The sequence below is a fragment of the Lycorma delicatula genome, chromosome 9 (genome assembly GCF_047948215.1).
Source record: "Lycorma delicatula isolate Av1 chromosome 9, ASM4794821v1, whole genome shotgun sequence".
Taxonomy (NCBI): domain Eukaryota; kingdom Metazoa; phylum Arthropoda; class Insecta; order Hemiptera; family Fulgoridae; genus Lycorma; species Lycorma delicatula.
Window position 1 is genome coordinate 107,597,668 of NC_134463.1, and position 25,020 is coordinate 107,622,687.

Consider the following 25,020-nt stretch of genomic DNA (forward strand, 5'->3'; position numbering starts at 1 on the left):
CATCTCACCACAAGGAGCGTTATTATAACATTGACATACAGCTGTTGTAGTCGCTTGCTATGTTGTGACGTCACAGGTTAGCGGTAGAATTAAATAACTGAATAATATTTAATGTGTAAAAAAGTATTTAAAGTGGCCGCTAGTACTGACACACTCGAATGAAATACGGTATGTGCGCACGCTTTAGTTAGGATCATTAAATAAATTAAATAAACAAAAAAATATATTTAAATAAAATGATAATATCTTTAATTAACGCGCGCGCGCGTTAAGTGAGTGAGGTGAGGTGAGGTGAGTGTGGGGAAGTGTTGGGTGAGTGTGGGTGTGTGCAAGCCCTGCATCAGAAAAAAGCCGCGTGTTGGGAAAGAAACATAACTGTGTTGTCAGAGTTTTTCTTAAATTATTATATATTCAATTACTTTTTGTAATATCTTTAGTATTACGTGCTGCTGTTTACAATTCTGGTATTAACGTATGATATTGGTTATGTTTTTTTTTTATTAATTAAGAATTCATGTATTCAAGATGTGGATAAGAGTCATATTTTAAATGTTTTTTTACCACATCCTGTTTAATGTCTTCGAAACTTCTTAAACCAGAATGAATAACAGCAGCACCAGACTCTAAAATCGCTTTAAAAAAATAAACTTTATTATCCAGCGAGGTTACTTTATTAAAAATTTAACAGTTTTATATAATTTTCAATGCCGACTTTCATGGAAAAACCATTACAAAAAATATTTTGAAAAACTATTAAAAAATTAACAGATTTCATAATTTTCCTGTATTAAAATGAAATGTGAGTAAAACTAAAGATATAATCTAGATTTCAGTCAGGTTTACGACGTCGAATTTATTTCAGAAATTTCTTTAAAATCGCTTCGATGGTTCTTGTAATACGTAAACAGACACAAAAATAGATTTTGCTATTACAGTGATTCCTAAACTGTGCGCCGCGGCCTCTTCACAGGAACGTCGCGAAACATTGTAAAAGCTTCATAATTAATTGAACCAAGACATTTATTATTATTAATTTAATGTTAATAAAGTAAAAAAAAATAATGAAGATACACGAGTTTTATTTATTTTTACCTCTTACGAGTAATCATACTTTTACTTAGGGTAGGGCGCCATGGAAAAATTTTGATTGAAAAAGCGCGCCGCGACTCGGAAAAGTTTGGGAACCACTGGGCTAATACACTGCATTTTTGAATGAAATAAAAATATATAATGAAAGAGAGAATTTTGAAGTTGTTATATGAAAATTTTAATTATTTTTATTTTTTTATGCGCAAAAAAAAAATGAAAAAACTGCCTAATGAACACTAATATCAGATAAAGGAACAAGTGTTTACTACAGTAATATGTAAATAATACGTAGATATTATAACAGGCATAGAAAATAATAATGAATCATTCTATGCAAACATTTTTGTCATGTTTAATAAAACTATAAATAATTTCACCACAAACGAGTTAGAATGCAAAACTAAATAAATAAATGTCTATCGAGTCTTACATAAATCCTTAGGTTTTTTAAAATAAAGTTAGTGATGATTTTTCTTCCTTTGCCACTGGTTCGTATTATTGAAAAAATATTTTGGAAAATAAGGTTTTTTAACGGGTGAGTTAAAATAAATATTAACAAAAGTTTATATTTTAACATATAAAGAAAGTAAAAAAATTTAACTTAAAAAAATTATTTCTTTCTTTTTATTTATTAACTTCGATTTTATTTATTAAATTGTAGATAAATTGCGGGTCGACCAGAATGGGAATAGAAAACTAACGAATAGTGTTCGAGTAATTTATTGTCATTTTTCACTTACATTCCGCTAAGTGGATCTTATTATTAACGAAGCCTATGCTAGACTACCACATACATAACAAGGAAATCATTCCGTTGTTAAGTATGCGATTGTAATTACAAATAATTATAATTTTATCCAATTAAACAGTTATTATGAGGCGAACTAAGTTGGCAAGCTATGTAATAAGAAATCTAGGTATAGCTGATTTGATAAGAAAGGGATGTGTACCGAGCGGAAGACAATAATTGATATTTAACAGGTAATTAAAGATGTAGAAGTAGTAAATGTTTAGCGTAAAACAGAAAGAAATGGAGAAAAATTAATTGATTACAAAAAGAAAAAAAAATTATCAGGGGTGTAATTTTGTTGCTTTCCAACACGGTATTATTAAAAAGAATCATATCCGATAAAGTATGACACAATCTCCTTATTTTAAATATTAATGGCTTTTTCTACAATTTGTGTAATTGTATACAATACTATTCACTATTACCATTACCATTTATTATTAGCTCAAGCATCTGTCTAATCGAATAAAAGTAATTTCCTTTACCAGAGTTTCTTGAAATCATCTTTTATTCATTCAAAATAGTTATATTTTAAAAGCGAACTTCGCTCTTAATTTACAGCGACGTTCGCCGCAAATAAAGAGGGCGAACTAAGCCCTCTCTAAACAGTGAAGTAATTTTAAAGCCTATGAGTGGAATGAATCAAATTCCTAGGGATTGCTATCAGTGAGACTATGTCCTGAACTAAATATATGGAATATCAAACGTCGATTCCAAAAAAAAAGGTTGATCATAATTAGCCTTTTACTGTTTTTATTCTTATTTTTACTATTATTTTTGCTATTATTATTTTATTTTATCATTAATTATTTATTTTTATTTTTGAGAACGTTATCAGCTAATGTTAAATTTTTGAGCTACCACCCTATCCCCGCCGACAAAAAATCAAAAAGAGTTCTTCTTTTCCAGTTCACCCAAAAGTCACCCGACAATCAAAACGTTATTTTACGATGAAACCCTTCATAGTATGAAATTTACTACATAAGCTTTCTATAGTAATTTAAGACCGAACAAAAAGGATTCCTTTAAAGTTACTGTATAATTTTTTCCTTCGTTTATATTAGATTACATTCGATATCGTATATTAATCTACATTAAGCCTACTTTATATCTTCACCAAAAAAAAATATAGTATATTAGGAAAACAAAAGAAATGAGGCTAGAAAAATAAATGAAGATCCATCCAAAAGAATTAAACAAGTAAAAAAAAAAACACCGTAAATTTAGGTAACATGTAAATAAAAAACTGTAAAAGTTAAAAGGAAATAAAAACAAGAATAAAAAAATGTTAAGAAGGCATTTAATAGGAAAAGAAGCTGACAGCACAGTTATTTCTGATGCAAGTCTTACACAGGCAACTTAATTTAAAATATTTATAATTTTATTTAAATATAATATCTTTTCGTTTATTTAATTCAATGTTTCTAATTAAACCGCGCGCGTACCGTATCTAATTCGGACGGGTTGGTGGTACTAGCGGCGACGGTCAGCACTAACTAAACTAATGTAATTTCACAGTTTATATAGAACAGATTTCGCTTGTACGGTCGGCAGGCTTGTGTAGCCGCAAGGCTTAATGCACCAGGTACCGAGTCGACCGGGCGATCGAGTTTGAGACCCAGCCAGACCAAATTACGTTTTTACACCTTAAATATTAATTTATTTAATTCTACCGCTCACCTGTGACGTCAGAACACAGTAGACGACAAAATAATGTTTTGAGGTGGGGGTGCGATTTTGGAAATATTGTTTTTTTTTTTTAATTGTTAACGAATGTAACTAAGAAAAATATGACCTTAATTAGGGAATTCTCGAGATACTGAGGGTGACCTTGCTCTACAGTCTCATCCCCTTGACCTTTCAAGTTGAAAATTTAATGGTATCAATGCTATCCATATATAGAAGTAATCTGATCAAGTTTGGTTAAAATCGGTTCGTAATTCTGGAGATATAAGATGATTTAATGGCCAATACCGAACACACACACACACACACACACACACACACACACACACACACACACACACACACACACACACACACACACACACACACACACACACACACACACACACACACACAGACACAGAGAGAGAGAGAGAGAGTGAGAGAGAGACGAAAATTAACATCCAGAAAATTTCCATCCGGTATTTTGGGTTCCTTAGGTGTCAAAACGACAGGATCCGGTGTAAACCGTAAATGCCCAAATTGGACCGACTACAATACTTTTCATTCTAGAGCTATAGCGCTATCTAGACGGGAAAGTAAAATACAGTTTTTATGTAGTAAGATTTGAATAATCTTATGTTCGGAGCGTACTTCTATATGGATATGAAACAGACACTGAGAAAAAGAGGAGAAGAAAGGCCGGAGAGATTTAAAAGAGTATTTGAAAAATACTGGTGGCAAGGAGAAGACTGAAAAAGATTAAATGGACAGAAAAAAATGAAGTAATGATAAAATGGAAGCTTGATCAGAAAAATTCATATATCAAAAGAGAAGAAGGATCGATTAAAACAGTGCTAAAAGAATTTGTAGAAGATGAAAAAAAAGAATAAAAATGATAACCGATTTAAAATTAAATGAAAGCTGTTAAGATCTTAAATGTTTAGTTGTAATTAAAGGGAAATGGAGATGGTGATGGGGCCCTTGCCCCATCACCATCATTATCTTAGGGTAGATAACCGTGTGATGAAGAAAATATTAACTTCAAAAACGAGAACGAGTGAACCTTGGTAAATAAAAGTGAATTTTAAAGTTCATTAATAATTCATTTAAACAAAAATTACCGGGTAATTGTATTTTAGAACACATAAATGCGTATAATAGATTACAGGCTTACGTCGTTTCCTTGGTAATTAATTAAGTGCATGTATGTATATGCGTGTATTTTAGAGAAGAAAGAGAGGGGTTAAAAGTATATAAACATATGAGAAGAGAGAAAAATTAGCCTTAAGATTAAGTCATTAAAAATTTGTTTTATTTTAACTGCTTTTCATATATACATCTAAGTAAAATTTTAAAATATATTATTAATTTGAAATACAGGTTCCTAATTTTATACGATTAATTTAATGCATTATAACAAAATAATGTCCAGATTTGAACTGTTGATCAATAGCGCTAATTTGTGTGTTTTATTTATTCTTTTAATAAATCCAGGTAAGTTTATAAAAAAAATATTTTGACAGCAGGTTTAAGTTAACATTAACTATCTTTATATATATAAATTAGTAATAATTATTGTATTTTCATGCTAATTAGAAATAAAGTTATATTTTACTCTTATTTCTTCGTTTGATTAAAACTTAAGCAACATTTATTACGTCGATATATATATATATATATAAATTTTTAATAAGTTAAACAGTTACCTCGAAACAAGCACGATGGAGTCGTTTTGACCCTGATTAAAAATTAAAATACAAAAAACTATTTAATCTATCAATAATATCGATATATTTTTAGGATATCGAGGGTTCGGTAATCAGAAAATCAGTTATCGATCTATTGTTATTCCGTTAATTTTTACTTTTCTGGTTACAGGGGGATTTATTTCGCTATAGTCTATAGCGAAATAGATATACAGTTATAGTTGACCGGTATAGATCGGTTAAAATTTGGTCTTTTTTAAGTTGTGCTTTAAGGAGACATATAAAAAAATAAATTTAAATAAATTATAAATAATTTAAAAAAAGTTTTTATTCCAATACTCCCAAGTTCAAAAATCTATTTTTGTCAGAGGACTTTTGTGTGTGTGTGTATGTTGGCCTGTTGGTCTTATAACACTGGACTCTCTTGAAAAAGTTTCTTCAAACATGGTAGACGGGTACTACCTTCGGGAGGAAAATGTATTAAATTTTTACAGAAACTGGAAATTTACTGGGGCAATTTACCAAAAAATGTTTCTCACAAAAGTTGGATTTTTTTTTATAGAGATAATAAATTACCAAAAATTTGGTTTTAATATTGACCCCCGCTCCAAAATATGGTTTTATATATTTTTTTCTTTTTTTAGGTTATATCTTGCTTTAGAAAAGAAGTTATTGAAATTTTTATTACTTAAAAGAAATTTAATTTATTTTAAATTTAAATCCATCTCGCAAGTTACTCATTGCATTAGAGATGTAAAAATCTTAATTTTTTGATAGCCCTTACTCTAATATTTTTTGAAAAAAAATAGCTAAAAATTTGTAATTCTTTCGAGAAAATTATAACTTAGTTTATTCAGAGTTATGGTTGTATCTTGGTATTTTAAAAATAATAATATTTTTTTTTAAATTATCACTTAGAGATTATTGTCTTAAAAATTAATTGTATCCGAATGCTTTCCCTTGAGTATGGGAGCCCCAAAATGAAAAAAAGGTTTTTTTTTCATTTTTCAAGAACACAAAATAATAGTCCCATCGTTCAACTTTCGTTAAGTTCTCCACAAGTATAAAAATAATCAGTTTTTGTATTTATTAATTTCCATATGTCTCTTAAACCACTCCATTGTCAAAACTTATTATACTGATACTTTAAATTTCTGTTATCTTTATAAAACGTTTAGTCAACGCCCCTCCCTATATTTGACTAAAAAAAAAATAATTAAGATGTAATGAACACTTGAGATCTTTCAAAAATAAAAAAAAATAAAATGATTCTTATTAGGCATCTCATTTAAAAAAAGAAGGACATACCCAAATGAAAATGGAAGAATCTACGAAATTAATTCACAAATGTGTTGAAGAAGATGAACATCTTAGAAAATCTAGAAATCTTTATATTAAAAAGTAAAAATAAACGATTATAAATGAACAAATCAATAATCAAGCGGATGTCCTTTTCAAGAACCTTAATTTATTAAAATCAGGAAACATATAAATAAAATTAAAAGATAAGTATAACCATTAATAAAAAATAAGTAAGAAGATCAGATAAGGCATGACGTCAAATATAGGGACGGGCGTTGACTAAACGCTATATAAAGATTAACAAAAATTTAAAGTATCAGTACAATAAGTTTTGAAAACGGAGTGGTTCCGAAACGCGTTAACAAGAGATAAAATTATGAAGCTAACAAAGGTAAGCAGTACTAAACATAGAAACTATAGTGATCTTAGCAGAGAAGATAATAGTAATTATCCTAACCACAAAATAAGAAAAAAATATTTTTACATAAAAATGTAAAAAAAAAGAATTCATAATTTTGGTTCAAAAAGAAAAAGAAATTGGTTCAGAAAAGAATTCATAATTCCTTTCAATAAAAAGGAATTATTTTATCATAAAGATACAAATAAATCTTTAAATTATTAAGTCGAAAAAAATTTCCGACGTAAAAATATCCGATGTAAAATTGCGTAATTTGACCGGCATACCCAGGAAAGTTATGAAATTCATTACCGGCTTTATTTTGATAAAATTAATAAAACGTTTTGGGATTAAGAAATATATAACTATCGTAATTTGGACGTTCAAAATCAGTGGACATTGTATTACTCACTGGCAATGTAGATTTTTTTTTAATATTAGGCCGATCTTTCTCTTTTTCTTTTTAATACATCATTATTTTTATAAATAGAAATAAAAATCTTATTCTGATGACGACATAATACGTAGCTTACACAGTTACAACATAACTTATATAGCTACGTCAAGGTAGGTGCGTTAGTCCACGGTAAAGACAAATGAGCTACTCTAGTATTTGGTTCAAAGAACCAAGAATCAAATCATAGAAAAACTCTAATAAAAACATAAAGAATGACATTAATTAATAAAAAAATAAAATAAAACTAGTTAATTTCCAAGAGATCCGTGAGGAAATGGTAGCGTCTTCTATCCGGAAAATTCTGGGTTCGAATCCGGATCAGGATTGACACTTTTCATACTAAAAAAATTCATCGCTTCATAAAAAAAAATTGTAATTAGGGATTAGTCTGTAGTTTCCAGTAAGAGTAAATTAAATAAATAAATAGGATCAAGCTGCTAAAGCCGCGTCCCGGGAAAGTTCTACAACTGTTGGTTTTTTCTGATGCATGGCTTACTTATACATACACACACAACTTAATTTAAAATATTTATCTTTTTATTTAAATAAAATATTTTTTCGTTTAATACAATCATTCTACCTAACCCGCGCATACATTCGCGTGGGTGTGGCGGTACTAGCGGTGACGGTCGGCATTAACTAAAGTAATGTAATTTAACAACTTATATAGAACAAATTTCGCTTGTACGGTCGGCAGACTGGTGTAGCCGCAAGGCTTAAGCACCAACTACCGAGTCAACCGGGCGATCGAGTTCGAGCTCAGCTAGATCGAGTTACTTTTTTACACTTTAAATATTATTCATTTATTTAATTCTACCGCTCACCTGTGACCTCGCAGTAATTTAGAGAATTTTTTTGGGGTGGGGGTGCGAGTTTGCAAACTTTTATTTTATAGATATTGCTATTTTCTAATTGTTAACAAATGTGCCTAAGAAAAATATGACCATAATTAAATGAAATCTCGAGATATTGAGGTTGACCTTCTTTCTTTCTTTTTCCTGTTTAGCCTCTGGTAACTACCGTTTAGATAATACTTCAGAGGATGAATGAGGATGATATGTATGAGTGTAAATGAAGTGTAGTCGCACAGACATTCGGTCTTATGCTTTAGGGCGATTGAACGGGGTGGTGGCAGGAGAAATGCCATGCAAACCAATTCCCATATTTGTTGGGTGGAGTACTCGGGACCTATACCAGGCTGCCTTCGTAGAGGATCTTGACTTAAGTGAAATCTGTGCTCCTGGCTCAGCGAAAGAAATGGTCACTAGACTAGCGGCCTCGTTAGAGATGGTCTGCGGCGGACTCCCTAGGAGACATATTAAAAAGGGGCGACCTCCAGTCTATTGGTGGTCCGTCGGAGATTGCCAACAAGAGATGTATACGATGTGTGGCCCAATACAAGAAGGCCAAGAAGGACCTTGCATCATGCATTCGAGAGGCGAAACGGAAAGCATGGAATGAGTTAATTGCGGAGATAGAGGCAGACCCTTGGGACAGGTCATACACTATATTGGTAAAAAGGAGGATGATACCCAGGGTCTCTGCTATGCAGGACCCTCAAGAAGTACGGGCTTAATTAATAGTCTTTTTCCGGACGAAAAAGAGGTAATGACTGACGACGGGGATGATGGAGAGATTCCGCCCCCTTTTACACAAGAGGAGTTATTGGATGCAATGTTACGTATATCCCCGAGGAAGGCGGCGGACCCGGACCGGTTGCCAATTTGGTGATAAGGCGGTCCGGGCCGGCTCCGGATGTATTTCTTGAGGTATATAATGCTTTTCTCGCAGAGCGGGTATTCCTCCACAGGCGGAATTGCCAGTGGTGTTAGTCCTCAAACCGGGGAGAGACTCGGCGTTACCCTCCTCGTACCGACCGCTGGCCATGGTAGACGCCCTAGCGAAAGTGTTAGAGCGTATGCTCCAACGCAAAAATATCCGAGGTGGTGGGGAGGGTGGGCGTTCTCTCCGCCAGCCAATACAGCTTCCGGAATGGGAGGTCCGCCATTGATGCGTTGGGCGCTTTGTGCCAGGTTACGGAGCAGAAGGGCGATTTGCGTGCTCGTCACTCTTGATATGAGAAATGCAATCATCAGCGGAATTTCGCTGTACCTCTGATAGATAATCAAGTCATATCTAACTGGCGTGTTTTCTCTCAGGGTGTTTTCTTATAACGGGGTCTTCCGCGTCCCCCTTCCGCCGGAGGTTGACACTGGTGGGTTTTGCGGATGACCTCGCTTTGGCGGTGGAGTTTAACACAGTTCGCGAGGCTACGGTTAAATTATGCGATGCTTATCAAGCCATTAAAGAGTGGATGGCGGGGTTGGGCCTCACGCTTACCCCTGATAAAACACAGATGTTGACAGTTTCTTTCGCCATGAGACGCCCGAAGCTGAGACTCACCTTGGAGGGAAGACGGATCGAAGCCAGACCTGCGTTTAAATACCTCAGAGTTTGAGTCGACATGAGGCTCCCGTTTGGAACACAGGCCATCGAGGCGGCTGCCAAAGCGGAGAAAATGATGAGGTTGGTTGCCGGTCTCCTCAAACTGCGGTGGCGGGGTTCGCGCTTCCGCGATTTCGATTTTGATTTTTGTCAGTTAATTTGAGGGAATCATGCTAGGTTAGATGTGAAGATGTCCGTTTGAGGACTATGTGAAGGCAAAATTTGATTTGTATTTTACTGATGCAAATGTCTACCGAGGCATACATCGGTGGCATCCCAATCGAGGCCTGGCTAACGACTGTGAGATGTAATTAGTTAGACGGTCTAAAGACGACCTCCGCTAAAGCCCCCAGGGCTCGGAACGGAGGGGATGATGTGGCGACCGGTAACATCACAAGGTGGGTGTCTTCCGACCCAGTTACGGAGAAGACTGCTGGCGGAAATTGCATACGCCACAATGTTGTACGGGACTGAATTGTGGGGGAGCGTCACTAAGTACGTGAAATATTTAGGACGACTCGAGGCTTCACACAGAAGATGCTGTTTACCGTATCTGCGCTTATCGTATAGTTTCTAAGAAAGCGGCCGAGGTCTTGGCTGGACTTTTACCTATAGACCTGGTGATTAAGCAAAGGAAGAGACTCCGGGCATTGGGACCTCTATCTCCTGTCGATAATTGATTTCTGCTGATATTGAAGAGAAGTTGTTAGGGATCTGGTGAAGCAGGTGGGACGAAAGGACGGTTGACGCACCGCATTGTCGGAGATATTAGAAACTGGTACTGAAGGATTCATGGCTCGCTGGGTTACTCTTTAACGCAGATCCTGGCGGACCATGGAGGTTATAGAGCTCACGTGTACAGATTCTGTTTGGACCGCTCGGACCTTTATCCCACATGTGCCGAGAAGGAGACCCCTCTACGTGTTTATTTTAGTTGTACACGGTTTGAGAATGAACGCTAAGAGATACTGGAAGCCTTAGGGGCAGAGGTCATGTGTAATCCAGAAGACACTCAGAGAATTATGATGAGATGACCCCTTGAATGGAAGGCTGTAGAGGACTGCGTTACGAAACTGAATGAAAGATTACATGTCTCGGGGGAAGTTGGACAGGGAATTCGACGCCGCAAAGTGCCGGGCTGGACAGGCCCGCGGCTGAGCGCTTAGAGAGTCCCCCGACCGTGTGGGGGTCGCCTTCGCGCAATGAGGTCGCAGCAACTCTGCATATCGGCATCTGATGGCTGTATACTTCCCCTGTCAGTGGTATAGCTCCAAGAGCGGTTCCAGAAAGGGAAAGGGAAAAAAAAAGAAAAAAAAATGACAATAAAACTTATAATCATATGAAATACTAATAATACTATTAACCAACTTTTTCAATTACATTTTTCCTTTTTTATGATCACCATCAAGCACTTTCGTTATGTAATTTTTGCAGGTATTTTTATATAACATTATTAAAATGTCTATTAAAACAGGATTTCTTAAAATAATAATTTAAAAAAAATCCTTCGGAAACAGCATAGATTTACGCAGAAGTGGTTAACGAAGATCCATTAAAAAACTGCTATATCATGGGCAACTAAGAGAACCACCAGCCTTGTGAGCTGATTGAGTATTTACTAACAAAACAGAATATTTACTGTTTTTGTTTGTAATTAAGAAAAGAGCGTTCAGAATTATGTAATCTTAAAAATAACGATACATGATAAAAATTACCTAAAAGTTAAAAAAGCTAAATAATCCTAAAAAGTTTTGAAAAATTAAATAAAAAATTGATATTTTTAAACTTTGATTGGCTCTCCCACCTACAATATTGCCCCCAAAGTATTTTTTGGTGTCTCTTGCACTACTAGTGGAAGACGTAAAAAAAATATTTGTTAAAAAATACGCAATAAATAAATATTTATTCTCTTTTTCTCGATTTTTGGGGTAAACATTTTTTTAAAAAAATGTTAAGATAAGCACACACCCATGCTTAATATAAAGAAGGGTTATGTTGGCAAAATTTTGAGAAAATTGACCCCAAAATTTTACCAACAAATTGTCCCATTACACGAATCTCTGTTCCAAATTTTGTTCAAAATAGGTTTTTCTGGTCAAAAATTATTAAGCTTCAAACAAGCCAACACACGTACATACGTACATACCAACATTACTCCTCCACCTTTTTTTTGGGGTCCCTGAGTCATGAAATTTCGAGAAATACGAAAAAACCCATACCCCATTTTTTGACTGATTAACAGTTAAAAAATGGACATACTTTCATTCTCGCAGCATTGTTCTACAGCTATGATGTTAGGAACGTAAAACAGTTTAATTTACTAAAATGAAATACTATTTAAAAAGAAAAAAAAAAGCTGGTTGTAACCTATAATTATGACGTAAATTATAAAATTATAATTAATATCTATTACTCGAAAAACTACAAAAAAATTAAAATTTATTATCATTTACCCTGCTTTCCATTTGACATAAAAACAATTTAGAAAGCTACCAATTTATTCATGAGTTCAGGATGAATATAATTATTTAATTTACATACAAAAGTGTCTGTCTAGTGTAGTTAATTATAGGTTCAGGATGAATATATTTAACATACATACAAATTTAATTTACATACATACAAAAGTGTCTGTCTAGTGTAGTTAATTATAGGTTAATTTTGTTAATTAGGTTATAGTTTAATTTATGGAGTGTCAAACACCGAAAAACTAGTTGGTCGCAAAATAGAACTATTTTCTCTCTCTTCAAATCTATTAATTATAATTCAAGATTGTATAGCCAATTTCTGTCAACGCAATCAATTAATTTATCTTGCAAGACAATCGATTTCTTAAAAATATTACGTCTGACTATTTAACCTTGAAATTTTAAATAGTTTCTTAGTAGTAGTTAAGAGATATATTTCTTTTTGCTACTGTTATAATATTTTTTTTATGAGTAAATAATTTTTTAACAACTTTTAAGGGAACCGCCTTAAACCAAAATACGCCATTAAAAATTTAACAAAAATAAAGCTTGTTACGGTTTCGAATATTTTAATTCTTTTAGTTTAAATGTAAGGTATTTAAAATGATTATGTAACTGAGCGAAGCGAAAATTCCATTTAATTTATTAATCGACCATCGCATCCAAATATTTAATTTTGTTCATCCTTTTAATGCTTAAACAACTATCCGTGGAACTTCCTAGACATCTACCGTGATATAAGCTGATTCTATTAAACGGCCGAGTTGTAATATCTGGAAAATATTTCATGTATTTTATTTTTGATTCATTTATTGTTAACAAACGATCTTCAAACGAGTAAGTGAACCAATTATTTAATTAATTTTAATAAAATTATTATATTTTGCTGTTAGGATGCGAAATATTAAATTATTTGTTAATTAAGAAATAATTATTTGAAAATAATAAATAAATGAAATCTTACATAAAAAAAAAAATTTTTGAAACTATTAATCGAAAAATATTAGGAAGTACATGTTAAACAAATATTTAGAAAATACAAATTTATCTAATTTTTTGTGGAAAAGTCTTCTTACATAAAGTAAAAATCTTTTTACTTTAATTTTATATTAAATTTTCGGAATAATTTTTTTTTGTAGATCGGTTACGTAAACTGGAAAGTATAAGAAAATCTTGCAACTCAAAGTTTTGTACAGTGAAACAAGAAAAACACTTTATATTATTATTATTATTGTTTTATATTTTTGGCTAATATATTCCTAAGTATAAACGCATCGAAATATTAGAATTTTTATTTCACTAAAAATTAATTTAAACATTTATTTAAAATTATCCAACTCGGAACATTTATTTTAAATTATCAAACTCGGTTCTGATATTCCATTTTTGTATCTGAAAACCTCTGTATTTTTTGAAGTACTTCCAAGATATAGTAATATATTTTAAATTTTATATATATATATATTTTGTTTTTAAGAGGTGGAGGAACCCCAATTACGGGCGCCTAAGCAGTGATAACCAAGGGCGTATGTATACCTGCGCACTACCGACTAAACCTATACCCCTGACTTCTCCCTTCCTGGGACTGTTTATAAAAACATTTCAAATGATATATACTTATATTAAACATAAATATTAGAAATGATAACAAATTTAGTGTTTGATTGAATCATTTTAAAACAAACTAATGAGGTTTGATCGCAGTTCTTGTAAATGAAATCAGTTTGACCGTTTCATGGAGATTTATTATCTAATCAGAGGGATATTTTTTATTTTTCATTCCTGTCTATAGCAAACTATGTTGCTATGGTTGTTATACCTATAACGGAAAAGTATGTCGATGAAAAAAGATTCTAAAAAATTAGTCTTTTTTTAAGTTTTGTGCCTTAAAGAGACATTTAAAAAAATTTAACAAAAAAAAAAATAGATTTAAATAAATTGGAAATAATCTGCGAAAAAAGTTATTTCAATGTTCCCGATCAAAAAATATTTATTTTGGTTTGACGGACGTTTGTGCGCATGTACTTACGTATGTTTTGTGGATTGTATTTAGCCATAACTCTGGACCCTGTCGACCGATTTTCATCAAACTTGGTAGACAGATACTATACCTTCGGAAGGAAAAAATGTATTAAATTTTTGCAAAAGTTGGAAAAGGGATGGAATAAGTTACTACATCGTTAGGCCTTCAAACTATTATAAAAACAACTTTTTTCCCTTCCTACTCCGATGATCTATGGTAAAAAATATTTTTTTTAAATAAAAAAAAAAATAAATTTATTTTAAATTTACGTAAATCCATTTTGCTAATTGTCTATTGGATTTATAAAGGAAAAATTTTAATTTTTTCTTACTTTAACTTTTAATTTACCTTAATTTTTTTTATTTACTTTTTTTAATACTTAAGCATTTCTTGAAAAAAACATTAATCAAAGATTTTAACCCACTTCGTACAAAATTATAATTTTGTTTATTTAGAATTACAACTCTATCTCTGTATTTGTTAAACAATTTTAAAAAAGTTATTTTTTAAAATTTATTTTCACCACATCGGGTTATCTTCTTAAAAATAAAGAAAATTAATTCTTAAAGAAAAATTAAATCTTTAATTAAATATATAACATTTGTAATAACAGCCACAACTTGAAAAATGTATAAAGTATCAGAAATTATAAAGGATTCAAAAAATGTTTTTGAGTTCTTAAGTCGAGTCCTGTGGGATCCCTTTTCAAAGTAAAGGAACTACTGTGTTCGCGAAAAATTTCGGTTTTCAGATTTCAACGGAAATATCCATTTTGACTAGTTTCGGCGTGACGTCTGTATGTATGTATGTATGTATAACTCAATAACGATTAGCCGTAGAATATTGACATTTTGTATTTAGTACTGTTGTAATATCTAGTTGTGTACCTCCCCTTTTGATGGCAATAGACTGGGCTTAAAATATGTACATAGGGGATTTCAATTTTGAAACATTTGGATTTTGGACTTTTTCTTAACTACAATAATAAGCCCTTATTGAGAGTTTTTCAACAATATATCATAAGTGGTATTTATTTTCACTAGTTCCAGAGTTATAGCTAAATAAAACTTTAATTAATGAAATATTTGGATCTTACAATGGGAAGACACACCGGTTCGAATCAGACTTTAACTTTTTTTTAACTTATTTTTTTTAAATTTAAATATATTGATTTATTAATAATTATTAACCTCTGATGGGACAATAAATTTTACGATAAATAATAATTCAATTACAAAAAGAAATAAAAAAAATGAAAAAATCAGTTTTAGTGAAATAAAATTTTATGTAATTTTCATTTTAATTCAAAATCTTTTACAGAGGTTAATTAGTTATTTATAAATTAATATATTTAAATTAAAAAAAAGTTAAAAAAAAAAAAATGTATACAAGTCGAATTCGAACCGATGTATTCATGGTTACGGATCCGACATGTTCTCACTTACACCACATAACTAATTGACCGATGTGAAATCAATATAATATATAAACTGATATAAAATGCTGATATGGACACCACAAAAAAATATGATGCAATATAGTGTCCACCACAATGCAATTGTGTAACTGTTCACTTCATTAAAGAATTGGAGGATCATATCCCACTTTCAAATGAAATAAGTTTAAATGAAGTGCAGCAAAAAATGTGTCCAATTCACCCTCTTGTTTATTGGAGCTTAAAGAGTTTATTTTTTGGAGTAATTATTTATTTCAACAAATTGGCCCGATTCGGTTCAACGTTATTAAACAAGGCTAAAAAATGGTCTTTATTAAATAAAGATTTGTTTACCGTGATGGCTCCTTGTTCGGTGTTGAAAAACAGAGTAAAGTTTTGATGTTTGTGAATATATATATATTTAAATTCTTCAGATCAGATTTCTTAAAAAAAACCACTAACTTTACCCTGTAATTTGGGTTCCAAAAATTCCAATCTTTTCTTTTCCTGTTTAGACACCGAAAATTACCGTTTAGGTATTACTTCAGAGGATGAATAAGGATGATATGTATGAAGTATGAATTTAAATGAAGTGTAGTCTTGTACAGTCTCAGGTCGACTGTTCCTGAGATGTGTGGTTAATTGAAACCCAACCACCAAAGAACACCAGTATCCGCAATCTAATTTTCAAATCCGTATAAAAATAACTGCCTTTACTAGTTTTTGAACCTTAGAACTCTCGACTTCGAAGTCAGTTGATTTGCGATGACGAGTTCACCACTAGACCAAACCGGTGGGAGAAGAATTACAAGTTGGCTTAATTTTACCGAAGACGTAGAAATCAGGGTGAAATCTTTCGCCGGCCGACAGTCTCGATGAAGGGTTTTCAAACCTATGTTTATGTTAAGGGACGAATTTTCTTCTTTATTTTCTCTAGTAGAACATGTCCTAAAAATTTGTTACATTCGTGCATCATCAGAATAAAGCCAAATTTTAACTTTTTTGGATCAATGGGTTTTCAAGGTATAAAGCAGAAACTGTTTGGCGAAATTTACTTTTTTTAAATTTTTTCTAAATTTAATCCGTAAATACTCCATATATCGAGACATTTTGGAAGAATTTATGTTGAGCCAGTTCGGAGATATTAATAAAAATACAGACATAAATACAAACATATATACATACATTCTTCCGGAAATTTTTCTGACATTTTTTTAATGTTTTTTGGATGGGATCTTATCTTGAACTGCGATATTTGCCAAAATTTCGATATCCAAAATTTTGGCCGATCGCTATCCTTTTCCTTTACTGACTATTCTGCTATTGTAACAGTGATAGAGCTGTAGTCGGAGAAGTAAAAGGATACAGATCTAATTGAGAACCTTCTTTTTTTTTTAATTTTGTTAATTAAATTAATGGTTTAGCAAATGAATTTTTAAATAAATAAATAATTCAATATTAATCGATTTTTATTGTACTGAAGATCAATATTTAATGAGGGATACCGTTCAACCATAACAATATTTATTCATAGAACCCCAGTTTCCATCTTTTATGACACAAAAAGTAAAATTTAAATTTAGAAATAAAATTAACAACTTTCGTAATTTTTTTTTCATAAATGTGCAACGAGTGATCAGTCGTACGTAAAATAATAAATAATAAAACGTCAAATTTAAATACTTTTAACCCGCTGAACTTGAGTTATAAAACTTAAATTTTTTCTTTAGTGATTTTTCTTTCGGGTAAAAATTTACGAATACAATTTAATTAATAAATCGTTTTTTTAATTTCCTTATTTTTTGTAATTATCACCGTAAGATTTGGTTCTCATATTTGTAATTTATTTACATTAGCAAATATAGGTTATACCACCAAATTACAGTTACGTATATGATACGAATTTTGTGAGTTATGGATAAAATTCAAAAGCGTGTATGGGATTCAAAACCGGAACCTTCCGGATGAGAGACGCTACTATCATCATGGAGGTCAGTACTAATTATTTTATAAAAACTAATAAGAGGAAGAATACCGCATTAATTCAGGTAGTACGTACATTATAATGGAATTACAAAAAATTAAGCGGGAATCAATATTGTTGCGTAAGATTGGTTACCTTGAAAATTAAGGTGACAGATTTCAAAGATAATAGTGTGAAGAGCAATTGGAGGTCAATATATATATATTTTTTTTCGTTATGGTCTCTTTCGACCGCGTTGAAATTTTTGCACAACAGATGTCTTCCGTCTGTTTTCCCAGTACAATTTCATTTCGTCTCGTTTAACTTGTTTTTGTTCATCAGTCCACTGCCTCCCAGTTCTAGTCTTATCTGTAAGTTTCCGGAAAATGCAAATTTGGCAATATATATATAAAAATGAATGTTTGTCTGTCTGTATGTCTCTTATGCCTTCCTAAACCGTTCATCTGATAGCGATGAAACTTTGGGGAATGGTTGGAAGCATGCCAGGGAAGGTTTCTGAATTAGTTTGAACCCGCTAGGTGGCGCTGGCGTCGAGATATTTCGAAAGATTGTATTTATGGTCCGAATTACCTCATATTCAGAATAAATGTTACTTACATGGAAAGAATTATCTCTGCAAAAAATGAACCCGCTAGGTGGGGCTGGTATCGAGATATTTACGAAACAAACAAATATACAAACAGACTTTTTTATTCTATATGTATATAAAAGGCATGTTCGTATGTGTGTCCGCTAAAGACCAAAAAACTAATGGACCGATTTACGCGCGGGCAAAAGGGAAAAATGGAAAACGGGCAATAGCGAAGCATTGCCGGGTCTGCTAGCGTACATATATATATATACAGGGTGTCCCATATAAAACGCAACCCATCAATTACTCATCCATGAAATTTCAAAAGTCAAGCTTACTCCCCTACTCGTTACTGAAATGGACTCGTCCAACATCTGAACAACAAAACATCAGTATTAAGGTTAGTTGCAACATTTAGAGAGACTGATTCTGTTAATAACAAGAAACACAAAAGATCTGCGTCAATGTTGAATACAGATACAATCACTGAAATCAAAGACCGATTACTCGCCTCGCCAAATAAATCGATCAGACGTTTGTCTGCTGAAATTAATTAACTGTTCATCTGGCGACCAAACAATTACAATTACGACCTTATCGCATTCAAACGGTTGTCAACTTCTTGAGCCTGACAAAGAAAAACGGCTATAATATTGTCAACGGTTCCGTCGATTTCTGCGTGAGGGAGTTAATGTTATGGATTCGTTATTTTTCACAGATGAAGCACGGTTTCATTTGGATGGCTACGTAAACAGCCAAAACAGTAGAATTTGGAGTGCTGAAAATCCCCACGTTTATCACGAAAAACAATTACACCCGCAGAAGTCGGGCGTGTGGTGCGCGATATCGCGGAAGAAATTAATCGGTCCTATTTTTTTCGAGTGCACCATTAATGCAGAACGATATCAGGATATTTTATTTCAGCTCATCGCACTCGATGAACTGAAATAGAGTGTCTGTCTTTCCTCTGGAAGAGGAAGACAGACACTGCTGGCTACAACATGACGGTGCGACATCGCACTACGCAGGTTCAACTTCTTATTTCGTTGAGGAATTCTTTGGTACTCGTGTTATCGGTCGAGGCTTGTGGCCACCAAGATCTCCAGATTTGACTGCGGCGGATTTTTTTCTACGGGGTTACCTCAAAGAAAAAGCCTACAGCAACAAACCACGAACACTTGAACAATTGAAAGTCAATATTGAACAAGCTGTATTAAATATCCAGCCACAAACTTTGAAAAAATTTGCAAGAAACACTGTAAAAAGAATTGAAGCTTGTATTCAAGAAGATGGCGGCCACTTCCAACATTTACTCTAAATGTAAGGTAATGGATGGTAATAATAAAAATTACATTTACATTTACACATGCCTTTTTATTATTTCAATACCTACCAATATAAAGTTGGGTTGCGTTTTATATGGGACACTCTGTATATATATATATGGAAAAAGTATATCATAAAATATTGATGTTTGAGGATATTTTTAAAGCGATTAATTGCTTTTGAAAATGGCTAACATTGTATTTTTTTCTTTTGAGGTCACATTGGACCACCTAGTCAATCTATTTCCAGTGTTCTTCGAAGAGCGCTCGCTTCAACCTTCCGGTTGTGCCAGTACTTTCAAAGAGAGTCTGACATTTGTTTCGCATTTCGTCTGTAACCTCCACTGTGCGTCTTTGGATCTTTTCTATAGAAAATCACTAGTTTTCTTTTCCAAATTCCTGAGAACGAATTGTTTCAGAATTCGGCCTTCAGGCAAAACATTATTCAGGCAATAAATTTATTCTTTAGATGTGGAAATAATGAGATATCCTTCTCTTCTTCATCGCGCCGATAATCGGATCGATTTCTTTGCGTACGGTTTTGTTATTGAGAATTCGCTAATCTCATTCTTCTGGTATTTTTTTTAAACAGGTTCTTATGATCCTACGTTCTGTTTTAATTAGTCGATCTGTTTTAGCTTCATTTTTAATTTCAAAAATAGTTTCACAGGCGTACAGCGCCTTTGGGAGAACGATTGATTTGTAGTGGCGAATTTTGGAGCGTATTGAAAGGCAGTTTTTATTGTATGTCTGTCAGGTTAACCTTTGTGCATCTTTAATTTTGTAGATTCTGTTTTGTCAAGCGGATCTTTCTTTTAATTAGCAGTCGATGTTCTCCCTAAATATTTAAACCGCTGAACTAGTCTAATTTCATTCCCTTTAATTTTGACTTTATTTGTGCAGAGTGGGTCACTAGCCATAATCTTTGTTTTTTCATAAGAAATTCTTAATCGAACTTTTTGGGCTATATTTTCGAGGCTAGACACTTGTGACTGAACTTCGTTCATGTCAAGGGCAGGAGGGCCAAGTCATCGGCAAATCCTAGGCAGTTTGTTTGAATAATTTTCCCTTCTCTTCCGATTTTGGTTTTCAGAGGATTCTTATCCTGCCAGATCTTCATTATATAATCCAGAGCGATGTTAAAAAGTAAAGAGGAGAGTTCGTCCCCCTGTTTTAGTCCAGTTTTAATGGTGAAGAAATCTGACATTTCTCTTCGGAATTTCACCTTGAATCGGGTGTTTTTTAACATCAGTTCGACAATTTTTACTAGTTTCGGGTGTAGCCCGTAGTACCTGAGGATCATAAGTAGGGTTGGCCTGTGATTGCAATCGTAGGCTTTTTTAAATTCGATAAAGTAATAAAAAGTTGTTTGTGGACAAGTTTGTATTCTTCCGTTATTAATTTTAGACTTGGAATTTGGTCTGCGCAGCTTCTGTATGGTCGAATCCCTCCTTGGGATTTGCCCGGCTGAGGTTCTAGTGTTTTTTTAATTTTGTTTAATGCGGGAAAGAATTTTATAGGTACAGTCCAACAGGGTTATATCCCTCTGTAGTTATCCGGGTTTGTTTTGTACCCTTTCTTAAAAAGCGGGTGGAGTGTTCCCGCGGTCCAATGTTGTGGTAATTTTTCATTAATCCAAATCTTCACCAGGTACCTGTGCAATTCATTGAGGTAGTTTTGGCTAGCGTTTTTCCAAATTTCTGCGAAGACCTGATCCGCCTTTTAATTTTTAGTGTTTTATAATAAATAAAGTTAGTGTAACAATAAAATCAATTTTATTCAGACACAATCGTAGAAAAAATCAATCTTATTCTCGAAAGGAATAAAGATTCATTGTACACATTTAATAAATCTGGTAGATTTTAGAGCGAAGTTGGACTGAGTATGTTCATAAGTGATGAATGAAGACAATGCGTTGTTGCTTGTTGAATAATGGTTTAATGAATTATTGTCTTGTATAACTTGACATATAAAAATATAAAATTAAATAAAACATTAAAGCTAACGTTAATCCGAACAAAGAATGGAGTCCATCCGGACTATGACGTGACCGCCTTGGATCAGATTCGAGCGCCGAATACTAGTAACTATGAGTAACACTAATTGTCCATCCAGACGAAATGAAAAATGCGACCGAGGGGATTCTAACGTAGAATGCTAGTACGTCTTAACTTTTTGGTCAGCGCTAGCACCCACTAGATCGCAGCACCGGACGGCTCGACGTGGAACGGAACAAAATTATTTGTAACTTTTTACTTGGACCGAGCCTGTAACTAATGAATATATACAATATAATTAATTTTTTTTTATACTTACTGGTTTTGTTTTTTATTTGAATTAATTACTTTCATGGTGTATGATATAACAGCAAAATTAGTTTTATAAAATTTAACTAAAAACCTAATTTAGAATGTTAAATTTTAGAGAGGTATGTTTGTACCATCTCAATCATCGAAACAAATCGATGACAAAATCTATCATATAGATGAAAAATCTATCGTAAATAAAAGAGTTCGATTGTTACCACTATTCATAAAAAGCTTAATAATATGCTTACCTCTCTTAAGTACCAATAATGTCCGAGGTACATACATAGAAGACGTTGTGTTACCGATGTTGTAAATAATAAATTTAAAATAAAATAATGGATTTGATATGTTGCTTTAATAATATACAATGAACGAATAGTTTTCCTTAATAAAAATTTGAATACATTTTTTGATAAAAATCAAGTAAACAGTTCATTTTTTTAGATATTAACATAAAAAAAATGATTGAACGTAGAAAACTGATTTTGCCAGTAAAAGTAATTGATACTATATCAGTACACCCATAACACAAAAAAAAAAGCATGAATAATTTTGCCCTAAACTACATAGAAGACGATATTGTAAAACAAATGAATTTATTTTAATAAAATACATAAACGACTGAAAATTATTGTAAAGAACAATAAATTAATTAATAAATGTCAATTTAAACAGAATATTGAAATAAATTCACGATAGTAAAAGAGAAAAAATAATTTTTTTTAATTTCTTTTAAATTATAATACAATATATAAAAATTAAAAAAAATTAACAGATTGAATGCTACACCAAAAACAGCAATACTACTTTTACTTTTGTTTTTTAATATATTACTACAAAAGTATTTTTTCCTTAATTTTTTTATTTTCAATCAATAAATTTTTCAATAAAAAAATTTACTCAATTTTAAATTCTGTGTAATTATTTAAAAAAAAAATAGTGAGACATTAATTTGGGTGTCACAATATTTTAGTGAGCGAGACTCAAATTAGTGCCTCATAAAAAAATATAAATTCAGTAATGAGACGTAATGTAAAATAATAAAATCAAAGAATATAGTTTGTGTGGTTCACAACGGACATGAAAAAAAAATTTCTAAGCAATTTTTTTTTGTCATTCAACTTTTTATTTTATCAACCAATTTTTAATATCGTAATTCAAAATGAATTTTGACATGAAAAAAAATCTCTGATGAAAATAGCAGTTTGTAAAAATATTTACAATAATTTATTTACACTATTTACGAATTATTTTTTATCTACTGTGCAGTTATTTCTATTTAATAACGACTTAAAAAAAGATAAACCAGACATATGCATAGCACATCTCTGAAAATGGATCTTAACTAATTTATCGATCTAAATAACAAAATTATACTAAAAATAATTTTTATTTTTTTAATACTTTTATTTATAGTCAAACTCAGGTCGACTATTCCTGAGACTTGTAGTTAATTGAAACCCAACCACCCAAAGAACACCGATATCCACCATCTACTATTCAAATCCGAATAAAAGTAACCTTTATTAGGATTTGAACTTGAGAACTTCGACTTCAAAATAACCTGATTTAAGAGGACGAATTTACCACTAGACCAACCCGGTGGATTAAAAAAAATTTAATTTATTTAGTAAAAATCAGTTTATAATAATAATAATGATGTAATATTTATAATTTTTTACAAATAGCTTATTAACTTTTGAATAAGACTATGCTCAAAGAAGCTAAGTATACCGTTGGAATTGTCATAATTTTTTCTATTACAATATGGAATTTTTATCTTGGAAAAAATGAGACTCGATAAAGACCCTTAGCAGCTGGAAATCACTACTCATAGCCCAACTATATATATAACTTAAAATCCAGAAGCGGGTACATAGCAGTTAATCTGTTAACTAATTATAAACTCTGTTTTTAAAATTAAAGATAAAAAAATAAGGTAAAATAATTAATCGATAACAAATCAAAATAAATACATTTATAATTAAACAGGAGAGAAAAGAATTAAATAGTAGAAAACGACAAGAAAGATTCTAAAATATTATTTACAAAAATAACAAAAAAAAATTAATTATGGAGATCACGTTAGAGAAAATTAATACTTTTTAGTAAATAAAATGTATCAATAATATTAGAAAATCAGTAATAATAAGGAACAAATTTAAGTGCTTTAATATTCAGAAATTTAAGTGTTTTAAGAGCACCATATCATTTCCTATTATGCCTATTGAATTACATATACACATTTAAAAAAAAAAAAAATGAAAAGTTCAAAAAATTTTATTTCATTAATAATTTCTGATATTTTTCATTTTTTTATTATAGAATTATTATTTATTGTGAAACTTTTTTTACAATTAGAGGTTAACAATTATTTATAAATCAATATATTTAAATTACACAAAAAAAGTAAAAAAAAAGAAAAGGAGATGAAATGTGATTTGAACCGATGTGCCTTCCGCTTGTAAGATTAAAATATTTCATTAATTAAAATTTTATTTGGCTATAACTCTGGAACCAATGAAAATAAGTACCACTTATGATATATCGTTGAAAAGCTCTCAACGAGGGCTTTTACTGCAGTTAAGAAAAGACCCAAAATCCAAATTGTTTTGATTTTGGGCTTTTTTTTGGACATTTTTGGTTCAGTTGATTGCAATAAAAAAGGGAGGTTCACAACTAGATGTTACAACAGTCCTAAATCCAAAATTTCAACATCCTATGGCAAATAGTTTTTGAGTTACGCGAGGTACATACGTACATACATAGCTACGTACTCAAAGACGTCACGCCGAAACTAGTCAAAATGGATTCAGAGATGGTCAAAATGGATATTTCCGGTGAAATCTGAAAATCGAAATTTTTCTCGATACTTCCTTTACTTCGTATAAGAAAGTAATAAATTAATATATTCTACTGCTAGGGTGAAATTTGTCATATTATGTTGCCTACAAACCTTGTTCGTCATTATTCATAAATTTTAGTTAAAAACAGGAAAAGTAATTACGACTTTCGTTCTACGAGTAGTAAGTACTTTTATAATTTTGAACA

At 31.8% G+C, this 25,020-nt stretch overlaps 1 protein-coding gene across 2 annotated transcripts in view; it reads left to right on the forward strand.

The window, feature by feature from the left end:
* Positions 1-1,472: 1,472 nt before the first annotated feature.
* The window catches only part of LOC142330337 (carbonic anhydrase 1-like), a 79,665-nt gene continuing 56,117 nt past the window's right edge, over positions 1,473-25,020 (forward strand). Inside the window, exon 1 of one of the 2 annotated variants that reach the window (XM_075375565.1) lies at positions 1,473-1,624. The gene's annotated coding sequence lies outside the window, so the exon portion shown is untranslated. The remainder of the gene's footprint in view (positions 1,625-25,020) is intronic. The other variant, XM_075375564.1, reaches the window with a different exon arrangement.